The following is a 14,420-nucleotide window of genomic DNA, read 5'->3' on the forward strand; positions in this document are numbered from 1 at the left end:
CCAGCACCCGAGCAGACTCCTCCACCCCAAAAACATACTTTGCAGGTCAAAAAATGGGGCAGTTGTTTGGCTTTTGAAGTGTTATTATGCGAGGAGAGTTCAAAAGGAGTCTTTTGAAGAAGTGGCTGACAAGTTAGCATCGCTGACAGTGACGTCATCACCGTCATTGTTTACTGAAACAGAGACGGTGACTGTGTGTTATGATAAACGCGATAGAAGATTTTTTTGAAAAAAAAAGCTTTTATAATTGTAAAGGACAATGTTTTATCAACTGATTGCAATAATGCAAATTTGTTTTAACTATTAAACAAACCAAAAATATGACTTATTTTATATTTGTGAAATTTTTGGACACAGTGTGTTGTCAAGCTTATGAGATGCAATGCAAGTGTAAGCCACTGTGACACTATTGTTATTTTTATTTTTATTTTTATAAATGTCTAATGATAATGTCAATGAGGGATTTTTAATCACTGCTATGCTGAAATTATAACTAATATTGATACTTTTGTTGATAATATTCATTTTTTGTTTCACTACTTTTGGTTTGTTCTGTGTCGTGTTTGTGTCTCCTCTCAATTGCTCTGTTTATTGCAGTTCTGAGTGTTGCTGGGTCAGGTTTGGTTTTGGAATTGGATTGCATTGCTATGGTTTGTTTTGTTGGATTGATTAAAAATAAAAAAATAAATAAAAATAAAAAATATTTTTTAAAAATGAGAATCGATTTTGAATCACACAACGTATTCGATTCGATTCGTATTCGAATTGATTTTTTCCCACATCCCAAATGAATACGTTTATCATTTGTTTTCAAAATGCTTACAAAAAAGTAGGACCCCAAAAATTTACTGTGTGACCCCATTTTTATGACTTGATGGGGTCCCTGGGACCCCATTTTAAAAATCCCTAGCGCCAACACAGCAGTCAACAGAGAAGAAAAAATGCTTTATTTAAATAAATATATTATTTATAAAGCAAGTTCGAGTATCATTGGCACGCCTTGGCACGCATATATGTGTCCTCTTTTTGGGATTTCAGAATATGGTCATCCTACTTTGACGTCATGCCCAGGTCATGCCATTCACCCATTCACACACTGATGGGTGCAAGGACCTAACCACGACCCATCAGAGGCAAGGGTGAAGTGTCTTGCTCAAGGACAAAACGGACGTGACGAGGTTGGTAGAAGGCGGGGATCGGACCAGGAACCCTCAGGCCGCTGGCACGGCCACTCACGGCCGACCCCAAGACGGCGCGCAGTGCGAGCGGTTGCCAGATGGGGGCGATGTCGCTCCTCCTCTTCCTCTGCGCCGGTGAGATCATTGCTAGACAACAAGCTCGGGCTTCTGACATTCACGCATCGGCAACGCAGAGCAGAGCAGCAGCGAGAAAGTGCAGAGCGGGCAAAGGCATCGTAAAATCTCCCCGGTCTACCGTGTTCTCTCCTCGGTCCTGAACGTGGCGCTCCCTGGCAGACGGATGCGTGCTTGTTCCGGCTAGCAACCTTTTTTTTTTTTTTAACGCCGCGTCTTGGATTTCGCGAGGGATTTTTTTTTTTTTTTTTACACCGCGACGCTCGGTCACTCACTGGCCGGGATCCCGCTAGACGGCCCGGGGTCAGACAGGCGCTGTGTCCGGCCAGCCAAGCCGCAGAGCCCGCTTGGAGTTGGGACGCAAACGTCTCTGATTGGATTCTTGTTTTCTGTCATCGCATCGGCTGCTAGTCCCACTTCGCACATTTTTTTCTCTCTCTCTCTCTTTCCTTTTCCAATGCAACCTTGACGCCATTTTCCTGGGGTTTTGTGTCAAAAAGCATATAAGTGTATCCCCGGAGCGCGTGACAGCTCCCCGGGAGGCTGTCATCCCATCCGTCGCCTGTGTGAAACGTCTCTAAATGGATTGTAAATGATCTTGATGAATAATTTACACGTCAGAGCCCAGTGTGTGACAACATTAGACATGGGTAAGTGGCCTTCTTCTACCTCTAAATACAGTCAATGTTTAATCTGAATTATGTCTGCTTTTTATTGATAATGCCTTGCTATGTACCCACCAAGTACCTGCACTTTCAGCTTTAAGGGACCTCTAAAGTTGAATGCACCTCAAGTTAGGAAAAAAAATCCAAATTCAACCTCACATTTCAGTTGAAATGAAGAAAAAAGTCAGTGCAAACTTTCTCGTTCCCTCCCCATATACACATGCTATGAGGAATTCAGTCCATCGATTGATTATGGTCTTTGCATTCGCTTTTTCTTTGGCTTTTTGTAACTTTTTGCAACACATATCCCAAAAAGTGAAAAGAATAATATAGTTTACATACAAAGCCAGGAGGCTGCAGCTTGAGGCAGATGTCATGTTGAGGTGGTGTGTTGGTCTGGACCCCAGGATGCAGAGATGGCAGGTGAATAAAGTGTAGTTATTAAAACAAATAATGAAATGGTAAACTGGAAACGTAGGAAAAGCTATGCACGTTTTCATACAAAACAAAGAAAAATAAACACATAATATCCAAAAAGCATTTCGATTAGCAACCGGGAAAATGCGTGTCCCAATTGCCAATCAGGAACAGGTGAGAGACCCGACGATCCGAAGTAATGGCAAAAAGGAAACAAACGTACTGGAATCAAAATTAGGAGCACTGGAAAGGAAGTAAAGCAAAACAAAATACCAGAAACTAATATTTACAGGGTAAAATATGTCTAAATGGATTGTAAAATATCTTGATGAATAATTTACACGTCAGAGCCCAGTGTGTGACAGCATTAGACATGGGTAAGTAGCCTTCTCCTACCTCTAAATACAGTCAATGTTTAATCTGAATTATGTCTGCTTTTATTGATAATGCCACCTTAAGACCTTGCTATGTACCCACCAAGTACCTGCACTTTCAGCTTTAAGGGACCTCTAAAGTTGAATGCACCTCAAGTTAGGAAAAAAACAAAACAAATTTAACCTCACATTTCAGTTGAAATTAAGAAAAAAGTCAGTGAAAACTTTGCCGTTTCATCCCCTTATACACATTCCATTAGGAATTCAGTCCATCGATTGATTATGGTCTTTGCATTCGCTTTTTCTTTGGCTTTTTGCAACACATATCCCAAAAAGTGAAAGGAATAATATAGTTTGCATACAAAGCCAGGGGACTGCAGCTTGAGGCATATGTCATGTTGAGGTGGCGTGTTGGTCTGGACCCCAGGATGCAGATAAGGCAGGCGAAGAAAGTGTAGTCATTAAAAAAAATAATGAAATGGTGCACAGGAAGCGTAGGGAAAGCGATGCATGTTTTTCGTACAAAGCAAAGAAAAAAAGCACATGTTATCTAAAAAGCATTTTCAATAGCAACCGGGAACATGCGTGTCCTAATTACCAATCAAGGACAGGTGAGAGACCCGACGATCTGAAGTAGTGGCAAAAAGGAAACAAACGTACTGGAAACAAATTTCGGAGTACTGGACAGGAAGTAAAGCAAAACAAAATACCAGAAAATAAAATGATTAGGGTGAAACGTGTCTAAATGGATTGTAAATTATCTTGATGAATAATTTACACGTCAGAGCTCAGTGTGTGACAATATTAGACATGGGTAAGTGGCCTTCTCCTACCTCTAAATAAAGTCAATGTTTAAATGTTGATATTGTAAGTTTGAATTATGTCTGCTTTTTATTGATAATGCCACCTTAAGACCTTGCTACTCAGTGGCCTAGTAGTGAGAGTGTCCGCCCTGAGATCGGTAGGCCGTGAGTTATGTCTGCTTTTATTGATAATGTCACCTTAAGACCTTGCCATGTACTTACCAAGTACCTGCATACTACCAAGTATAGTATTCATACCAAATACTCTAAAAATGGGGCCCATTACCTCCCTGCTTGGCACTCAGCATTAAAGGGTTGGAATTGGGGGTTAAATCACCGAAAATGATTCCCGGGCGCGGCACCACTCCTGCCCACTGCTCCCCTCACCTCCCAGGGGGTGATCAATGGTGATGGGTCAAATGCAGAGAGTAATTTTGCCACATCTAGTGCGTGTGTGACAGTCATTGGTATTTTAACTTTACGTACCCACCAAGTACCTGCACTTTCACCTTTAAGGGACCTCTAAAGTTGAATGCACCTCAAGTTAAAAAAACCCGGATTCAACCTCGCATTTATGTTCAAATAAAGAAAAAAGTCAGTACAAACTTTGCCGTTCCCGCCCCTTTTTCTTTGCCTTTTTGCAACTTTTTTTGCAACATCAATCCCAAAAGTGAGAGGAATAACACTGTTTACATACAAAGCCAGGAGACTGCTGCTTGAGGCATAGGTCATGTTGAGGGAGTGTGTTGGTCTGGACCCCAGGATGCAGAGATGGCAGGCGGCGGAATAGTAGTCATTGACAAAAATACTGAAATAGTGCACAGGAAGCGTAGCGAAAGCGATGCATGTTTTCATACAAAGTGAAAACAAAGCACATCCATCCATTTTTCTACTGCTTGTCCCTTTTGGGGTGGCGGGTCGTGGTGGAGCCTATCTAAGGTGCGTTCAGGCGGTAGGCGTGGTACACCCAGGACAAGTCGCCACCTCATCAGACTATCCAAAAAGCATTCTCATTGTTGTTATCAAAGTCAAAGCATTGGCTAACACATGGAGAATAACATAGTTTACATACAAAGCAGAAAAGACTGTTACTTGAGGCATATGTGATGTTGAGTTAGTGTGTTGGTCAGGACCCCAGGATGCAGAGATGCCAGGCGAAGCAAATGTAGTTATTAACAAAAATAAAGAAATAGTGCACAGGAAGCGTAGGGAAAGCGATGCATGTTTTCATACAAAGCAAAGAAAAAAAGCACAGATTTTCCAAAAAGCATTATCATTGGCAACCAGATACATGTGTGTCCTGATTGGCAATTAGGGACAGGTGAGAGACCCAACAATCAGAAATAGTGGCAAAAAGGAAACAAACGTACTGGAAACAAAATTAGGAGCATTGGACAGGAAATAAAACAAAACAAAATACCAGAAACTAATAATTTGCCATGAGAGATCATGACAATGTTGCTTGTTATCAGAGTCAAAGCATTGGCTAACACATGAAGAATAACATAGTTTACATACAAAGCAAAAACGACTGCTGTTTGAGGCTTATGTGATGTTAAGGTAGTGTGTTGGTTTGGACACCAAGATGCAGAGACGGCAGGTGAAGGACAGGTAAAATGTACATATTGATAAAAATTAGTGCACAGGAAGCATAGGGGAAGCTATGCACATTAAGTACAAAGCAAAGAAAAAGGCACAGATGATCCAAAAAGCATTCTGATTGGCAATCAGTAACACGTGTGCCCTGATTGCCAATCAGGGACAGGTGAGGCAGTCAGCACTCAGAAGTCGAGGCAAAAAGAAAGCACACAGAAAATGGAAACAAATATTAGAATGCCAAACAGGAATAAAAAAAAAAAAAAAAAAACAGTTCGCAAGGATACTGCATATGTCATGTTGAAGTTGTGTGTTGATCTGGACCTCAGGATGCAAAGACGGTAGGCGAAGGGCAGGTGAAATGTATTTATTTACAAAAATCAAGAAATATTGCGCAGGAAGTATAAGGAAAGCCATGCACATGTAGGTGCAAACAAAAGCAAAAAGCACTGATGATCCAAAAAGCACCCTAATTGGCAAACAGGAACATGTGAGGAGTAGTGGCAAAATAAAAGCAAACAGAAAATGTAATTCAAAATAAGAGCATTGGACAGGAAACAAAACAGAAACCAAGGTAACTAATATTAAAGTCCAAACTGTCATTTGAGTACAATCCGGTACTTTGACAATAGATTATAGAACTGAACATGTTTTACAACAAGTAACCAAAAGGGACAAGCGGTAGAAAATGGACGTATGGATGATTGGAGGATCATCCAGGTTACTGGTGAGTACTGTAGTGTACAGTAGAACACACTCCAGGCTACTATTTTGGATGAAACAATGTTAAAGATGTTATGTCATGCTTAGAAAGCTCTAATAATATTAAGAATGTTTAAAAGGTCGCAAACTTTTTTTTATGCTTTAACTATTACAATTTTCAATTTATTAATAATAATAATCCCACTTTGCTGAAATTTGTTTATCACAGTCAGGCCTGGGACCCGTTTCTTGTGATAAACAAGGGACCTCTGTATTAACTTCTTTTTCTTACACATTATTCAAAAAGTTCTTAGCCCACACCCGCATCCTAAAGGACTTGTGTTCAACCACAGAGGTTTCACCATATTGAAAGTCATACACTTGACAATGTGACGTTCTCCCACTTGATCTATTATTACACAGTAATACCTCAGTAATTAGGGGAATTGGATCAGGTGTTGCGCAGACTTTGATGGTAGACTCGCTGAGACCCTGCTGTTCACCTACTGCCTCCAACGCTCTGTTACTGGAGTGGATGTAGGGCAGTGGAGTCTTATTTCCTGCCCTCAAGGTATAATCTACATTAATGTAGCACTAATTATTGTACTCTTGGGTAACAAAACGATACAGGTGCTCTTAAAGGACCGGTAGAGTCCTGATGACTGAAATTTCACACGGAAGGTCTCTTTATGTATTTGTATGCTCTTTTCATTTTCCAGTCATTTCCCATAATATCAATTAGGTATTGAGTAATGGGTAGATAACTAACTGTACATGAAACCCCCCTTTCCTTCGCCGGACTGGATATGCCGCCCCTCTTGGTGTGATGTTTTCTACCCAACTAGATCCCATTTCCCCGCACAGACAGTGTGGCTAAAGATGTGTAAAACTATTAGTTTGATCCCTTGATTACATGATGTTGTTGCCTGAGCCATGATTACCGTATTTTTCAGATGATAAGGCGCACTGTTGATGAACGGGTTTATTCAGATCTATTGTTAGTTTATAGGGCGCATCAAAGGGGTCATCTTAGGATTTTTTTTTTCTAAATTTAAAACACTTCCTTGTGGTCTACATAACATGTAATGGTGGTTCTTTGGTCAAAATGTTGCATAGATTATGTTTTACAGACTATTTTCAAGCGGCTTTCTGAGGATGCGCTTTTTTGTGGGTGGTCTTGTTTACGTGGCCCCACTTCGAGAGCGTCTTCATCTTTTGTAGTAGATTTTGGCGCTTCTATGGCGAGGCTACTGACAGATTAGGTTGGAACTATACGTTACTTTGTATTAGAAATGGCATCAGCGGAGGATGAATGCCCCACAAGAAGAGGGTAGAGAAAAAGAAGGAGCTTATCGACTACGTACGTGCGCATGTACATTTTCGAGCATTGCGCAGATCTGAAATACACATCAGCAGGTACACATAGGCAAGAAAAAATGGTTTTGCATAATATTGCTAAACAAAAGGCCAAATAATATGTCCCTTAAGAGGTGCCATTTTAGGGTCCTTATACACACACCATATTAATACCTGTACGTTGAAGCACAGTACGCCTGACTATGGTAACCGTAATGCTCCAACAATCCATCAAGCAGTACAGCTTTGTAGTTTACCAAAGTTGTACTGAAACATTTGGACATATTTTTGAGCACCATGTGTAACATTCTATATTCTAAATGTAACATCAAAGTTTTAGTCTTGCTTCCTTACCGATACTCGCTATTTAACAGGCGTCAATCTGCAGTCCGCACTTATCCCTTATGTGTGACCGCCATCCACCAATCACACTTTTCATCGTACTGTGCACCAAATAAAATTGGTTCGAGGTCAGTAAGCACAACCATAATTAATAGGTACATTAGGCACACCGGGTTATAAGGCGCATTGTCGATTATATAGACATTATAGCCTGTGTTTCTTAGCACATCCTCAAGCATCTTGAGGAAAACATCATTGGAACCGAACGCAAAATATAATACAAGTGCCTTACCTTCTTTTTCTCGTGTTTTCTGAAAAAAAAATTCTCTGTTTTCCCACATATTCTAACTCCGTCTTTCCTAGAGGGTTCTCCTGATTTTTGGGATTGCATTAGGCTTAAGTGTTTAAAGTACCAGCCGAGTGGAAAAACAAGTCACCTCTATATTGAAGCTATTATCATATATATCTGATTTATAACACCAAAAGTCTTCCAAAGTTTGTGCATAAATAGATATGATCAAAATAGTAAAAATCTCACAGAGATTCCAGTCACGTGACGTAGCGCTAGGAACCACAGATCCCTTCCTCATCAACAACAATGCTAATCAAGCAGACTTTGTGAGAGCCAACAATGATTACTTTTGGAAGAGTAATGATCCAGAGCCTTATATTTTTGAGCCCAAACTCAATTGATGATGAGCAATAAGTCATAGAAGCTGAATGCTAAATGATAGAAACGCTATACCATCAACAGCATCGCGAGGTGCTAAATATACAAATTAACCATAACAAACCATAATAAAACAAACACTTAATGTACAATGTCTACTCTTGCTGGGATGTCGACCGAAAGAATGCTCACATAATCCCGTTTGGATGAAGACTCAATTACAATTCTCACGAAGGGTTGAAAAAAGTGCAGCAACTAGCGTCTTTTTTCACCATCTCGGGAGATGTCAATGTCGACCAACCTCTCGGTTCATGGCCACATGTGTCTACTACCAGCTGAGAGATGCATGAATTATAATCTGGAATTTAATTTTAGCATGTTTGAGATGAAGCAAAATTTGTGTGTCAACAGCAACAGCGCAAGCTAGCATTAGTGCACTGCCATCAATGCGCCACTAAAATACGCTGTCTGCGTTTGCGCTTACAATAACAATATTGTTTATATTTGGTTAATTTTCAGGTCACAACATGTAAATGGGAATATTGTGGGCGGTTTGTGAATGTTTTTTAAAGAGGATATAATGGGCACAACAGACAACCCTCAATCAGTGATTAGAGTGTCCGCTCTGAGATCGGTAGGTTGTGAGTTCAAACCCCAGCTGAGTCATACCAAAAACTATAAAAATGGGACCCATTACCTCCCTGCTCGGCACTCAGCATCAAGTGTTGGAATTGGGGGTTGAATCAACAAAATGATTCCCAGGCGCGGCCACCGCTGCTGCTCACTGCTCCCCTCACCTCCCAGTGGGTGAACAAGGGGATGGGTCAAATGCAGAGGACAAATTTCACCACACTTAGTGTGTGTGACAATCATTGGTACTGTTTAATAAACATCACATTTCTTTTCAATTTTTGTGTATTTCCATTATGACTGATCTGATTAAATAGGTCAGAAATTGCGAAGATATTCGGAGCGGAATGTTCAAAATTTGTGGCATTTTGTGATGTTTAGACATTTTTTTCCCATATTTTGCGGATTGTAAATACATGGTTTAATGGATACAATGAAATAGGGCTGGGCTATATGGCCTTTTTTTAATATCTCGAAACTTTTAGGCCATATCGCGATATACGATATATATAACGATATTTTGCCTTGGCCCTGAATGAACACTTGATGCATATAATCACAGCAGTATGATGATTCTATGTGTACACATTACATTTTTTTTCTTCATACTGCATTCATATATGCAAATTTTAAACTTTCATGCAGAGAGGGAAATCACAACTAAGTCAATTGTCCAAAAGTGTATTTATTAAAGTTATTAAGCAGTGGCAAAACATTCATGTCATTTCCAAAACAGAAAGTGCAAGATTGTCAGAGACCTTTTAAGTGTCAAATAAAAATGAGCTGCATAATAGGAAATCAAATAGTATTCGTCCTTCACTATGTGGTAGGTTACTACAGACGTTATTAAATTATTTTCATTCTCTAGCGAGTGACTTTTCAAATGATGCTACATATTAGCAGTTATGCTACTTTTTATAGCAACGCTTGTGCCCCACACTTGACAAATTACGGTTGTCTGTTCGACATATTCCCACTTGAAGCCGAACCACCGCCAGACGATGGACCCCCTGCTGTTTTTATTGGGAATTAAGTCTTCCTTCATTTGTTTCCAGATTCGCACCTTCTTTCTCTCGTATTATGACTCGTACGGCTACGTTGGCATCACAGCTAACGTTACCCAGTCTGCTACCTCTCTGCTGGGCGAGGGCGTATACGTATGTGACATATGACGTGACGTGTGTAAGTTTGTGCGCCTGCTTGTCTGTGAGAAGAAGAGACAAGAAGGAGTGAGAAGAGCCTGTAGTGCAATGCCCGCAGATAAAAGCAACTGCGTGAGAACGTATACTCGAATATTACGATATAGTAATTTTCTATATCGCACAGAGACAAACCCGCGATATATCGTACATATCGATATATCGCCCAGCCCTACAATTAAACACAATTAAGTATATAAAGTCAACTTGTTTTTCCACTTTACTGGTACTTTAAATTGCTTTCCGTCCAAATTCTGACCAATACCCTTCTTCATAGTCAAAATCATTAAAATGAGCACTGCAAAAATACACTCTCGAGGTGCATACTTTCCTCATATTCCCATCATTTGGAAATGTACGCAGGCTAACTTCTTCAGTTGTATCGCTGCAACCTGCAACTATGAATCTGGCAGCCATATTTGATAATTCCTTCAAATTATGCGCAAAATTATAGTGATTCAGCATGAAGATGTTACCAAAACGCATGCTACGCAATTTGTCTCCAGTGTGCCGTAGGTGACGTCAGCAGGCCCGCCCACATTTTGGAGCTAAAAAGTGGGTGTTCCAAAATATTGTTTTGAAATAAAGCCTAAAATCATTTCCGTATTTTCTGGACCATAGGGCGCACCCGATTATAAGGGCGCATACAAAAGACGCACCCGGTTAAAGGAGTAATATTATATTATTTTTCTGAATTTAAAACACTATTTTGTGGTCAACATATGCGATGGTGGTTCTTTGGTCAAAGTGTTGCATACATTATGTTTTACAGATAATTTTCAAGTCGCTTTCTGACAGTCTCTTCAGGATGCACCGTTTTTGTGGGCGGTCTTATTTACGTGGCTCACCTTCGACAGCGTCTTCTCCCCATCATCTTTGTTGTAGCGGTGTAGCATGCAAGGACGGGAGTGGAAGAAGTGTCAAAAGATGAAGCTAACCGTTTTAGTGAAATTCAGACTTTGCTTGAATGAACAACGGAGCAGAATTTTCTCATCCATGGCTCACTAGTGCAATAACAACGCCGGAAATGTGTATCGTGACCGACTGGAACTGTCTAATAACTACAGTTCCGTGGGTGAATTATGTAATCCCACTACAGTTTTTAGCGCTTTGATATCTAGTCTACTACTATATAAGTAAGAACTTTACGCTACTTTATATTAGAAATGGCAACAGCGGAGGATGAATGCCACATAACAAGAAGATAGAGAAAAAGAAGAAGCTAATAACTATGATGTCGGAATGGACTGTAATGGCGGATCCCCGCAAATTTTCAGTACTTATGCAAATACCAAATACAGATCAGCAGGTACCAGAAGGAAAGAAAAGTTGGTTTTGCATAATATTGCAAAACAAAACACCAGATAATGTCTACTAATATGTGACATTTTGCAGTCCTTATACACACCTTAATAACACTCGTACAAACTTTGTATGCTTAATGCGCCAACCATATAAGCAGTGTGGCTTTGTAGCTTACCGAAGTTGTACTAAAAACATTTTGACAGATTTTTGAGCGCCGTGTGTAATGTTCTATATATTCTCAATGAAACATTTAAAGTTAAAAAGTTAAAGTACCACTGAAAGTCACACCACACTCTGTGTGGTGAAATTACTATGTGTTTGACCAAGGGCTGGGCCATATGGCCTTTTATTAATGTCTCAATATTTTTAGGCCATGTGACGATACATGATATATATCTCGATATGTTGCCTTGGCCTTGAATTAACATGTGATGCATATAATTACACCAGAATGGTGAGTCTGTGTCTACATTAAAAAAATCTTGTTCACACTCCATTAATATATGATAATTTTAAACTTTCATGCTGTTTTTCTTGGGAATTATTAATTCTTCCTCCATTTGTTACCAGATTCGCACCTTCTTTCTCTCGTATTACCACTCGCACCGCTCCCAATGCACCACCTGCCACAGCTAACTGACGTTGCATGCGCGACAGTTTGTGAAGTATGTAACAAGGTGCACTTGTTTTATGTCTCAGTGAGAAGGAGAGACAAAAAGAGTGAGAAAAGCCTGTAGTGTAATGCTCGCAGCTAAACGCAACTTATACTTGAATACTCACGAAATAGTCATTAGTCATTTTCTACATCGCACAGAGACAAACACGCGATATATCGAGTATATTCGATATATCGCCCAGCCCCAATTTGACCCATTCCCTTGTTCCACCCCCTGGGAGGTAAGGGGAGCAGTGAGCAGCAGCGGTGAAAGCGCTCGGGAATCATTTTGGTTATTTAACCCCCAATTTCAACCCTTAATGCTGACTGCCAAGCAGGGAGGTATTTGGTCCCATTTTTATAGTCTTTGGTATTTAACGTTTTGGTGTTGTTTACTGGCGTATCTCTTATGTGTGACTGTCACACTTATCATTAAACCATGTAGCAAATATAATAGCTTTGAGGTCGGTAAGCACAATCAGAATTATGCCGTACATTAGGGAAATTATGCAACTCCAGGTAATTTGCTCCAAATCAATAATTGTAACCTGCATATAATGTGCCGTTGCTTAGTGTCTGTGCTGTGTAGAGCTCGGCAGGGTAACCACGTAATACTCAATGTCAGTAGGTGGCAGCAGGTAGTTAATTGCTTTGTATAATTCGGATTGTGTATGGGTGTGACGAGAAGGATTTGTTGTGATCCCAATATGCAGACCACAGTGGGAGGCAGTGTGAAGGTAAAAAGGTATGTAATGCTTAAACCACAAATTAACAAAAGGGAAAGGAAAAGTCAATGGCTTTGCAAAACGAAAGTAAAACTAAACTGGCTACAAAAGTAAAGAGAAACAGAATGCTGGACGACAGCAAAAACTTACGGCGTCCACAAAGTACATCCCTACATGACATGACAATCAACAATGTTCACGCAAAGAAGGATAGCAACAACATGAATAGCCTCAGGCAGGAGTCTACGGTCCATTCAGACCCACATCTCCCGCCACCTAAACAGTTTTTTCCCCTCGGCCATCAGGCAGATGAACAATAACAAGATCTGATAGCTCAGTTACAGCTCATGTTATTCTATTCTGTGTTATGTGTTTTATCTTGCACGATTGCGCCAAGTAAAATTCCTAGTTAGTGAACCCGTTCTCAAACAATGGCAATAAAAACTCTTCTGATTCTGATTCTTATAGTCCGAAAAATACCTGTAGATATAATTTTCAGGTCCGCAGCTTCTGAAATAAGTGTCAATGTTGTTGGCATTAGAGCAGGGGTCGGCAACCCGCGGTTCTGGAGCCGCATGCGGCTCTTTAGCGCCGCCCTAGTGGCTCTCTGGAGGTTTTTCAAAAATATATGAAAAATGGAAATGATGAGGGGAAAAAAAACATATTTTTTGTTTTAATTTGGTTTCTGTAGGAGGACAAAAGTGACACAAACCTCCCTAATTGGTATAAAGCACAATGTTTGTATTAAACATGCTTTGAAGCATGTTTAATATAAATCAGTGATCACTGATTCGAGTATTTGGCGAGCGCCGTTTTGTCCTACTAATTTTGGCGGTCCTTGAACTCACCGTGGCTTGTTTACGTGTATAACTTTCTCCAACTTTCTAAGACGTGATTTATGCCACTTCTTTTTCTGTCTCATTTTGTCCACCAAACTTATGACGTTATGCGTGAATGCACAAAGGTGAGTTTTGTTGATGTTATTGACTTATGTGGAGTGTGCTAATCAGACATATTTGGTCGCTGCATGACTGCAAGCTAATCGATGCTAGCATGCTATTTAGGTTAGCTGTATGTACATATTGCATCATTAAGCCTCATTTGTAGCTATATTTGAGCTCATTTAGTTTCCTTTAAGTCCTTTTAATTCAATTTATATCTCATGACACACTATCTGTATGTTATATGGCTTTTAATTTTTTGCGGCTCCAGACAGATTTGTTTTTGTATTTTTGGTCCAATATGGCTCTTTCAACATTTTGGGTTGCCGACCCCTGCATTAGAGGGACTTTTTTGGTTGTAAAAGCCAGAACAGCACTTTTGAGTGTGACCATAGTCCCAAATGTACAATGATGAACTGTCGTATCTTTTATCCCCACCTATAGCATCAGTCATGGGGCACATGAAAGCACATGGCCGTGCCGCTCTCCCGGACTCTTTAAATGAAATTGGTATGGATTTTTGCGCAAATATGTGATTGCTACTCGTTTTATTAGAAGTGGAGATGCTCTGTTTGGTTTTCATTGGCCTCCTTCTGAGGCGTCGTTCATCACCGATCCAGAAGGGTTTCATGTGGCCTCTCACACGGTGCAGCTTCCAGTGATTTGCTGCGTTATACTGTACGTCTGCAGGTGAGGCTCGGGAGGGAAAAGCAAGTAAGCAGCGGCT

The 14,420-nt window shown here is 40.3% G+C and overlaps 1 protein-coding gene across 1 annotated transcript in view; it reads left to right on the forward strand.

Annotated features, from left to right (window-relative positions):
• Nucleotides 1-1,317: 1,317 nt before the first annotated feature.
• Nucleotides 1,318-14,420, forward strand: part of setbp1 (SET binding protein 1) — a 129,224-nt gene continuing 116,121 nt past the window's right edge. Inside the window, exon 1 of the mRNA XM_061906373.1 lies at nucleotides 1,318-1,963. The gene's annotated coding sequence lies outside the window, so the exon portion shown is untranslated. The remainder of the gene's footprint in view (nucleotides 1,964-14,420) is intronic.

Source organism: Nerophis ophidion, linkage group LG07 (assembly GCF_033978795.1).
Source record: "Nerophis ophidion isolate RoL-2023_Sa linkage group LG07, RoL_Noph_v1.0, whole genome shotgun sequence".
Classification (NCBI taxonomy): domain Eukaryota; kingdom Metazoa; phylum Chordata; class Actinopteri; order Syngnathiformes; family Syngnathidae; genus Nerophis; species Nerophis ophidion.